Source organism: Brachyistius frenatus, unplaced genomic scaffold, assembly GCF_029030835.1.
Source record: "Brachyistius frenatus isolate BFR_SWC_R1_liver_20210118 unplaced genomic scaffold, ASM2903083v1 Contig_17, whole genome shotgun sequence".
Lineage (NCBI taxonomy): Eukaryota > Metazoa > Chordata > Actinopteri > Embiotocidae > Brachyistius > Brachyistius frenatus.
This window is the reverse complement of record NW_027210616.1, coordinates 3,332,076-3,342,702: the sequence shown is the minus strand read 5'-3', so window position 1 is coordinate 3,342,702 and position 10,627 is coordinate 3,332,076. Positions and strand designations below refer to the sequence as shown.

General features: G+C 41.8%; 1 long non-coding RNA gene across 1 annotated transcript; it reads left to right on the top strand.

The window, feature by feature from the left end:
• Positions 1-228: 228 nt before the first annotated feature.
• On the top strand, positions 229-3,555 carry LOC138618445 (uncharacterized). The gene is made up of 3 exons (XR_011310731.1): positions 229-522; positions 604-639; positions 1,985-3,555. It is a non-coding gene; the product is annotated as an uncharacterized lncRNA (long non-coding RNA).
• The last annotated feature ends 7,072 nt before the right edge of the window (positions 3,556-10,627 follow it).

Genomic DNA, 10,627 nt, shown 5'->3' with positions numbered 1-10,627 from the left:
AGTGATAACAGAGGCCTCACATTGATTTGGACCATCTGTACATCATTTGTCCACTTGGTTGAAGTAGTTTTGTGTGCCTCGGTTTTTCTTGAGTCTCGGGTACTCCAGTGTTTGCCTAATTCTCGCATGTATGTTGAGGTATTATGTGTTTGCTTATTGTGTTTGTGTTTACCTTCGCAGGGTGGGGAAAAGGGTCCAAGAAGTAGACAGGTGAGGGGAGGGGGGGTCATGGTGCTTGGACCTCCTCTCCCAGGAAGCTTGCAATGCTCCAGAAACCCGAGCTCCAGCCTGTTAAGACAATGAGGTGAACACGTCAGACTCTGGCACATGGTGGCTAGGGTTACCTATACCTACTCGCTTTGCCTCGCTCTGAACTTTTGGCCTTGGGAGCAAAACCTCCCCGCCCTTATGACTCCTGTGCTGCTCCACCTGCCTCCCTGCACCCTGCCCTCGCTTTGTTTGGTCCCTCCCTCTTCCTCGCATGATCATGTGCATCTCTTGAAAATTGTTTGTGTCTGACAGGTTTGTATCCTTGGCAGTGTAACACCTGATTTTTTAGTTGCATATATATTTTTGTCTCTTACCCTGAACTTTCTGTTACAGGTCATTATGACTCATGATCTTCAGAGTGAATCGCAGGTGAATCGATATAATTCCTCCATTTTTCTACGTTGCCATATTTGCTGTCTGTCTCGGCAGACAAAAGGCAGGCTGGGCCCCCGCCATCAGATCTCCATCAATCCGCCGTCCACAGGTGAACTCCATCCAGCAGCCAGGCAAACCTGACTTTCAAGTCTCCCACCCACACCTATTGGACTGCTGTCCTCTCACCTGTGCAAATATGAAAGAGAGCGATAGAGAAGTGGCGAGGGAGGGTGGGGAGGAGGGAAATGGAAACAACATATCCCAGCCTTTGGTTACTGGGTGGGGCACAGAAAAGAATACCGCACAGCTGAGCAAACCTCCGTAGCCATAGGACTTCACCTGTACACTCTCCACTTTTCTCCTCACTGTTTTCTCTCCTAATCCATTCTCTCTTTCTGTAACCGGCCCCACAGCGATAGTGGGCTGAGGTACTCTTTTATGACCACTGAATAGAGATTTCCTTTGAGGTTAAAGAGTTGATACACTCAACGTCACTTGTGTGCCGTGGTCACAATGTACAGTGATTTACTTACTGCCTTAGGGGACTCGTACTCTCTTCAGATGTGTTCTTGTGTAGGTGTAGGTATTATCTGGATATTATTCAGGAAATCCTTTTATCTAACAATATCCGTGGTAGAGGTTTGGCTTAATTTGAAATGTGACCTGTAATCTTGATGACACTATAGTAAACCGACCTGATGACTGAGGAGTCAGGCTGGAGATATGGATGAGATATGTTAATATCGTAACCTAAAACTGAATCTGAGGAAGCTTAAATCAAAACTAAAGCCAGGCGGTTTGAACAGCTACCAAAAAGAGAACCTCAAACAGATTTTGAACACATTCCTGAAATGCTTGACTACTGAAATACAATGTACTCATCATCAGCGATGTGCCTGGCTGAAACGTCGAAGCAAAACAAGGATGCCCCACATGCCTGCTGATTGCTCTTTAGTAGAAGAAATGTGTCGATACGAATCTAAACCAAAACATCAAGAGGTGAAAATCTAAAAACTGTATCAAGTGGAAACTGTAACTACCCAGCTAGATGCAAGCAACAAGTACATGTGTATAGAGATACATTGGGGCTCATATTTTGGATGTGTGAATGTAAATCAACTTGATGTAATGTACTTTTTTGCTCTTCAGTCCACTGATGACTCTACTTCACTTTAAAAACGGCACACAGTATTAAGTTGACTCAAACTGTACTTGGTTTGACAGTGCTAGGATCTTTTAGTGATGGTGAGGAATAAGTGAAGCATATCACATGAAGGCAGGCAAACTCTCACACCTATTTACTTTCTGCCTCTCTTCCCTCTCTCTCTCTCCTCTGCAGGTTTGGGCCTGAAAGACGTGCCAGACCTGCTGCCAAAGCATCGGTCTCCACCTCACCCTGCAGACATGGCTGAACACACACACGCATGCATATACACGCACAAACACGCACACATGCACAATGCAAAAAAAAACAAACACGTGTATATCTTGTTTGTGTTTTCAAACATGTAAGCATACTTTTTTTCCTCATATTTTCCATACAACACCCCTGCATATGTGCCCGAGACGTACACAAACAAACACATTCTTGCCCTCTCCTGTCTTTATCTCCGTCTCTGACGATGGAGTTGTCGCACACTCTTATGCCTCCTGTCAGACCTGGACACAATCCAGCATACATTCACACAGTCTCGCTCTGAACAAACCTAAACACACGCACGAGTTTTATTTGTCAGTTGTCTCTCAGGCATGCCCTATTTTTAAAACTGTGAGCACACCTACACACATTCTCCCATGCTTGGGCACACCCACTGCAGGCCCATGTCATGCAGTGAGTCTTTCCTCACATTGGAGGACACCCTACACAGTTGTTAGGGGAGAAAAATTAGTCAGGTGAAGTAAATCTTGACACCTGACACTAGTGGTCTCTCTTTAAAGTTGTTTCCACCACCGCCCCCACACTTAATGGTACAGCACCTACCGATTATTGCATGCTCTGAGCTAGTCTGGTAATTGCAAGGTACATACCTGTCCAGGGTGTAAGCCCATTCGCTGAACACGGGGACCTTCTGTTAGATGGCTCACTATATTGTTGTAACTGAGAGAGGGAGCCTCCTGTCTGTTTTCTGTATCAGTCCTGTTAGCGTGCATTCCCACTCTGTGATGCACAGTGTGTCCCACAGTTGTAAATTCATAGAAAGATGCTTTTGTGAATAGTTTTAACTTACACTTCAATCAGCTGGTGTTCACAAAAAGTTCAATGTCAAATAAACAGTTCTCAGAAGGTTGAGACAACACATGGCAAGAGAATTACCCCTTCAAAAGTAAAGTCATGATGGGTTTCAGCAGGCGTTTGGCTTGTGAATCTGTGCACAGTTCTTCATCCTGCGGTTGTTTTCATGATATCTGAATGAGTCAGACTCTGTGCGTGTGTGTTTGGCTGAAGGTGACGTATACGTTGTATAACCACAAAAGCATTGCAAACACAACATATAAATATTTCATGTAGTTATTTTTGGTGGTTTGTTTTACAACTCAGTCTCAGTTTCAGTCTGTCTATTCACTTTAAATCAGAGACACACTTGTCTTTTTGTCCCATTACACTATTTCATCAAACTGCTGTAAAGCATCCACTCTTACCATATATGTGTTTGTAAAGTTGCTAATTGTGTTGTTTGTGTATGGCAGGATACATTTTTTGACTTTCATGTAAACATCATAATCTTACTGACAAACATTTAAGTAGCCTTGTAAACTGACTTTATCTTAATGAGGACGTGTAGGAAAAATAGTTTTTGTAAGTATTATTCCAAAATTAGGGAAGCATGGACAAAAAAGCAGAATTAAACAAAGGCTCACTGACAGATTAAGCTGTCTAATTTGTGAATATTTACCAACTTGTTCCGCAGAGAAGCAAACTGGAATGAGAAAGGGCCTCAGAGGTTTGTCACACAAGTATGAAAACACTGAACAAATTTAGACTATTTGTATATTAAGGCATAATCCAATGCTAGAAAGACAGGTTATTTAAGTAGCTTGTTTTTCCACCATGTCTTGTGTTGCACATTATTATTTGTTGCCTCAGGATTTACTATTCTCCCTGCATTTTTGGTCTTTTTATATTCTATACCAGGACTCCATCGGCCTAAAGAAATATCACAGAAATGTATTTACAGTCCTCATGTTTACCCCTCTTCTATTTTTATCTGAAGTAAACAAAGAGTATAATAACATTATATATATATATATATATATTAATACAAATAAATTTCTCATTGTGGACTCTTGGTATGGTGGAGACAATATCCAGTCAAATAAAGGTTTTAAGAAATATGAAAAGGGAAGCATACTTGCAAGTCAATTATAAATTTTATGCAGTTTACAAGAGGAAAAATAAAAAAAAACTGTGCATTGGAATTAAGAAACATTTTATGAGTTGTTTAAATGCATATTTGAGACATGAAGGTTTGCTGATTTGCCAACTAAATCAGAAAGCAGCAAAGTGATCTTTGGGTTAGTTTCTGAGTGGCAGAGCTTTGTTGTTTTTGTTTGGATATTAGAGATCACAGGATGAGTGTAAACACTAAAGATAGCACAGACTCACACATGAGCTTTTAATAGGCCAATGGGAAGTCACTGTGTATGACAGATTTACACATTAAGATTTTGTTACATGAGTGGCATGCCCACTAACCCCCTTTTTACAAGTCTTGCATTAGTTGTGAAGTGTTGTTGTGTTGGTCAGGAGGAGGTTGTTGTTGGTTTTGATAGCCTGTCCTGGGTGACAGTAACAGAGGTTAAAACCTGTAAATCTTCATGAGACCTCCTTCCTCCCCTCTAATTCCTCATTACCTCACGGCAGGTTGTGAGAATTTAGAAGGCCCTGCGGGTCTGCTTCTGTGAAGGAGACTGTTTTACTGAGTGTGTGTTAACCTGTGGTGTAGGACCACAGGGAAGGACTGTGGGCCCCGGCTTTAGGCCAGGTGTATGACCACTGACCTCAAGCACGTAACACCATATGGGGTTTCCATCCTTGGTTGTGTGTGTAAGTGCGTGTGGTTTCGTGCTCCAGGTGTTGCTCTAACATTTTCTGCAACTGTAATCTAAAATACAAAGAGAGAAAATCTACTGGTAAAAACTTCTAATCTGACTCCTCTCCGTCAGTTCTGTCAAAGCTCCATATTTCAGGACAAGTGTCAGTCTGTTAATTCTGCCTGGATTTTTACAGACTAATGAAAGGACTCTGGGTTTTCTCAACCTTTCAGTGTAACCTAACACCCAGCCCCTTCAAACTCATCTATTTAACTACCTGTGTCTGTGTCTTAACCTGTGTCTTTAAACAAAACTATAAAATCACTGTTAGTTCCCAACACCGTTCAAACAAGAAGTTTTTTCTGAGTTGGAGCCTGCAGGGGATCCTCTGAGCCTCAAGTCATCTGTTTACTAGCTCCCACTAGTGGTGAAAAAGCGGATTGTCAAAGGTAACCTGAGGGGTGAATAGATTGTGTTTGTCTCTGTAAATCACTTACTATTGAAACAGGGAAATGTCTTGTTTTATTGGTATTAATTCGAGGTAGATATATGCAAATTACTTTGTATCAACAGAAATCTGAGGTAGTTTTATTGCTGCAAAAGAATTAATATGACTATTTTATTTACTATTGTATGTTGGCTTACCTCCTTCTTATCTTGTATCGTGAAATAATAATGTACTGACAAGTGGGTGTAATGACTTTTTCCTTTCGTCACATGGCTGTCCTCTTTGTGAATGCATGTTGTTGTGGCGCTGAAGTGAATCATTCAGCAGTTTGTGTGATCCCCTCTACGGCATTGTGTCTCCTGTGACAGTGTTTACTGATAATTGAGTAATTACCTGTAAAAGATAGCACTCCTGTGGTTCTGTTCAGCTGTAATCTTCCCATCTGTGTCCACTGCAGATCAGGTTTTAGCTTGGGAAGAAGCTAAATGCAACAGTTTAGCATTGCTGTCTGTGTAAATGTGTGTGAGACATACTGTGTATGCAGAACCACTCTTCCGCTATCACTAAACCAGCCTCGGTGGTTATGAAATCGCAGGAAACAAGAAAGTGTTTAAAATATCATTTGCCAACTCTCACAAGATGATGGCTGGTCATTCAAAACTGCACAAAATCACAGGACGATAATTTGACATTCCTTTGTGAGTTTCACAATCCCACAGTGAATGGAAAGTTGTAACAGGCACTTTGTGCGTACACTAGTGGCCTCACCCACAATGGCATTTGAAAGACAAACAGCAGTGCGTGCCGGCCAGAGCTCCACAGCAGTGAAAGTGTTCATCCTTTTTGACTCATGGCAGCCAAAGTTCAACATAATGCCCGTGTCATTACAGTGTAAAGAAACCTTTGTAACAGCCCTTTCCCTCATGGTTTTCTGAGGCTACTTCCTTTGTCTTAAAGTTTTTCAACTTGTTCAACCTCTTCTCTTCTCTTCTCTTCTCTTCTCTTCTCTTCTCTTCTCTTCTCTTCTCTTCTCTTCTCTTCTCTTCTCTTCTCTTCTCTTCTCTTCTCTTCTCTTCTCTTCTCTTCTCTTCTCTTCTCTTCTCTTCTCTTCTCTTCTCTTCTCTTCCTACCTTTTTTCTGTATTTCTGTCTGTCTGTCTCTTTGATGATTGGATCACATTTTTTCACGTCTGTCTGAAAACAATGTGCAGGCAAAAAAATTATTTCAATTATCCATCCCGTTGGACAATAAGAAACCCCCTCCTGATATACCTTCAATGCAGGGATAGAATAAATTTGGAACACAGTCCTGCAAAACATTTCCAGTCCAACGTAAGTTTATGAAGCTAACATAAGTCTGATTTGTTCAAATCATGTGAGTATGTTCTCAAGTTTTTAGAATAAAATTCCTTCTTTGCATCTCCATGGACTGTTTTTCCTTGTTTTCTTGCAGTGGAGGAAAGGTAACACAGAGTCAATTTTGTAGTAAAAAGACTTGAACTTTGGAAGATATATTTTCAAATTAGACTGCAAAAGTCTCGTAATAGCTTTAGATAAGCTTTTCAATGTGTGTCTGTCTGGAATGCAGACTGTAGTTTTTGTCCTAAATAACAGTAGAGGCCCATTAGGACTTTTTTTTTTCTTTTCATTGCCAGTATGATCAGCAGGAATGATTACAGAAACCACAACCATTTCAGTGTCCATTTAGACACCTGACTGTTGTATTAAGACATACTTGAAAAATTATGAAACTGTCCTCTGACAATACAGCTGCTCATCGTACTCCCTCCTCACCTCCGGCCAGCACAGTCCTGCTGTTTTCATCCTCTCATGTGGCCTACTTTCTTTTCCTCTCTCTTCAGTTCTCGTCTGAAAACTTCCAGCTCCAAACTAGGCCTCAAACCAGAAACAAGTAGTACAGGCTGGAATATTTGGTTACGGATGCATTTCCATTCGATTGTCCTAAAGGGGGACGAGAAGAAGTAAGCGATATGACTTAAGGGGATCATATTAATGTAACACACACACACACAATAATCCCACAGGACTTCCTTCCCATTCCCATTAGAAACCACACCCAAGAGAACAGGTAACACGAGAACACCTTTCACAGGGTCAGATTGGAAGAGGTGGGAAAAACAGGCAAGATTACTCTCTGATTAGTTTCACCTCTTCATATCTATTTGTTTTTTTCTTTTCATATTTACGTTGCAGACTTTTATTTCTTTCACTTTAAAACTATCTCTCTCACAAGGCACAACTCTGATCGATTTTAATACTTGTATTGAGAGATAATTTGAAGTGCTTCATGCATGCCATACACCCAAACCGATCGGCCAGTTACTTTTTTTTTTTTCCCTGCAGCGTTTGCCTGAGGTTTGGTGCACTCAAAGAGACAGTAATATGCACTGATGTAATGTGTGAGATAGGGATCTTTTGTGGGTGCGTTATAAATTGTACCATAATGTGAGTGTGCAGGGAGCTGGGTTGGGGTGGGAGGGGGGATACTGAGAGAAGGGGTGGGTGGATCAAGCAGTGTCACTGGAATCCACAGTGTTGTGAGAGCCCCATACCTTTCAGCTTCATTAAACCAATTTCACGCCGAGGTGAGCTAAGAGAGGAAGCTCCGAATCTCAGCAGCGGCAACAATGGTGCATTGAAGGGATGAGGCGAAAGTAAATTAGGTACCACTTCACAGACGGCAAATTAAAATCTGAAAGTTGGATAGGAAAAGTTGAGGGTAGATGATTATGTCTTTATTGTGCCCTCTCTCCTCAATCTAGAAAACCCTCCCTTCCTTTTAGCAACCACCTTTGCCCCCCCCCCCCCCTCGCCCTCCCACACACACATCCCCACAACCCCAATCCTCTAAGAAAAAATAATGATCTATTTCTTGTCTGGTAATTGGTTTCTAAGATGCTCCTACTCAAAGACCTGATCTCAAATACCAAGCTGCTTATGACCCTCCTTTCAGCCACTTAATTTGCTTGAGCTTATCAGTAAGATTTCATATCCAGGAAAATCATATAAATTAAACATTAATGTAGGGCTTATTTCTGTGCAATCACTGACCTCCAACAGCCATTGAGCTGCTTTATCGGGCTTGGGACTCAATGTTTGTCAGTCAAACTGATATGAGGGCTTCAACACAGGCTGTAGCCTAACACTTGAGAAATACTCACTAAATATCAGTGGATATACAGTATGTTGTTACACAAGCTAAGGTAATCCTTGTTTTTATACTTTCATTTTATCATTAAGTTACTGCTTTTATAGATAACATTATTCAGTGACTGCAATAGCAGAATATCTTTTTAATTTGTATTTTTTTCACAGTGACAAGTAGTGCAAAACTCTACCGTTGTACTACTAAAACTAAAATTTAAAAAAGGAGATAGTGAAACAGGTGAAACGCTTTCAGTGGCAGAGAATGTACTGAGACTTCATATTTGCTTATTTAGGTACAACTGTAAAAGTATAAATACCAAAGGCTGATAAGGATCAGGAGTGAAAAGTGAAATATCCCCCCCTGAAATGTAATGTAGTAGATGTTTAAAGTAGCACTACTTGAAAATGTATGTGTACAACTACGTCATTCATCATCATTGCTTTTTATGCTTTTAGTGTAAAAGCATATTTTCTGTATTTCAGTAACAACTATTAGATACTTGAATATTTTTCACATTATAGTGATGAGGAATGTAAAATGACAGACACACAGAAGTAAACAAACAGCTATTTCTGTTTTGAAATGGGATGCTGAGAGGAGAGATCATTTTAAAGATCTGGGGACCCCACTGTATATTTCAATGTATGTACATTCACATTTTTGCACGTGTAATGTATTTGTTTGTGTTATTGAAGTACGCCATAAGCATTTGCGTCATTTGTGGTGGGCGCTAAAAACTAGCTCTTCTCCGTGGCTGGTGGGGTCACTCTGGGAGCGATGGGGGCCCCACACAATGCCCTGGCAGCAGTGTGGCTTTTACTAGGCCTCGCGTTGCTGGCTTTACGAGAGCCAGACAGACGGATCCCCTTCACGCCATAAAGCCATCAACAAGGGAACAAAGAGGGCAGGTGCTGAGGGCTGCATTGAGAGCTCACCTGCACCCAGCGGGAGAACATACTGTGTCCAGCCAAGCCAAGAGGCCCTCCACATTCACATCCCCACTCACAAGGCACTACCGGGCTAGCGTGGGTCCGCCAGAGAGAGATTACTTCTCTTTACATGCAGAAGCAAATCATCCGTTGATAGTATAGATGGCGACAGTACATCTACTGTATATGCTGTGGTAAATGATTTTGTTCAATGAGTTTTGGCTTCTGAAAGACCCAAAACAGGCTAGAACAGGTTGCTGCTAAACTCTGTAATTATCAGCATTTGACAGGTAGCGAGAGTGAGGGCTTTGGGAGCTGGCCAATTAGGACTGCTTTCCAGATTTTTTTTTTTTCAAGAGGTAATTTTAGAGGAGGATGTGACATATCAGGTGTTTGTGTGTGTAGTGCTTTAGTGGGGATTTACATAATAACAAAATAGAATGGGGAAAGTTAAGGTAAGATATCAGAGGGACATGCAAACAGAGACCCCAAAGAGGAGGCATATGGTAAACCTTAGCAACAGACCAAACCCCATGCAGCCACAGGTAGGCACGTCATCAGGCAGGCAGGCCAGCTGACAGGCAGGCCGGCAGGAAGGCACGCAGGCAGCAGGAGCAGACTAAGAGCTGCTGCCCCGGTTCAAGTGACAGATGTGTGGTGAATCTTTAACTCTGCGAGTTCCCTACTGTCTCCGCATCTGTCCCTGCTCTTCCTAAAGTCGGCTCAGCCCCATCCTGTGTCAAAAGAGAGCTATCACTGGACTTATTGATTAGTCCAGGTTGCCCTGGCTGCCTTCATTTAATGACCTCTGGGAGTCATTATTAAAAAGTCATTGTTTTTGTGATTAGTTCACACTTTCCCAGAGCATCTGGGAATCCTCCTGTTGCAACCCCAGGGGTAACATTCGTAATGTGCTTCAGGAGAACAAAAGCGCTCTTGTTGACTAACTGAAAATGAATCTGAAGATGTTTGATTTTCGTTTACATATCTAATCCTCTTTTAAAAAATGAGGTCACACTGAGGGACATGCTGAACAACAGCAACATAAATAAAAGGCCAGCGTACGGTCTCACTTGAAACAGCTACCCCTTTCATTGTCTTCACTTAAATCCTACTATAGAAAAACATATCACTGACAGTATAAATGATACATCCCACTTTATTCTCATTTACACATTCTGTCTAATCTCCTCAGACAGTGCAAATGGCAGGGACAGTGTCCCTCTCTCTTTCCCCACTCAGCCATGGCACTGGCAAGAGATGGTTTATTTTAATTGAAAATTAGCAAAACAAAACAAGGGCAAGAGGATCCCTGAATGGGGCCCCTTTCTCCGGGAGCTCCTGTGCCGTTGAATAATGCATATGGGAGAAAGTAAACAGCAGCCGCGGGCCTTGCTGGGGGAAC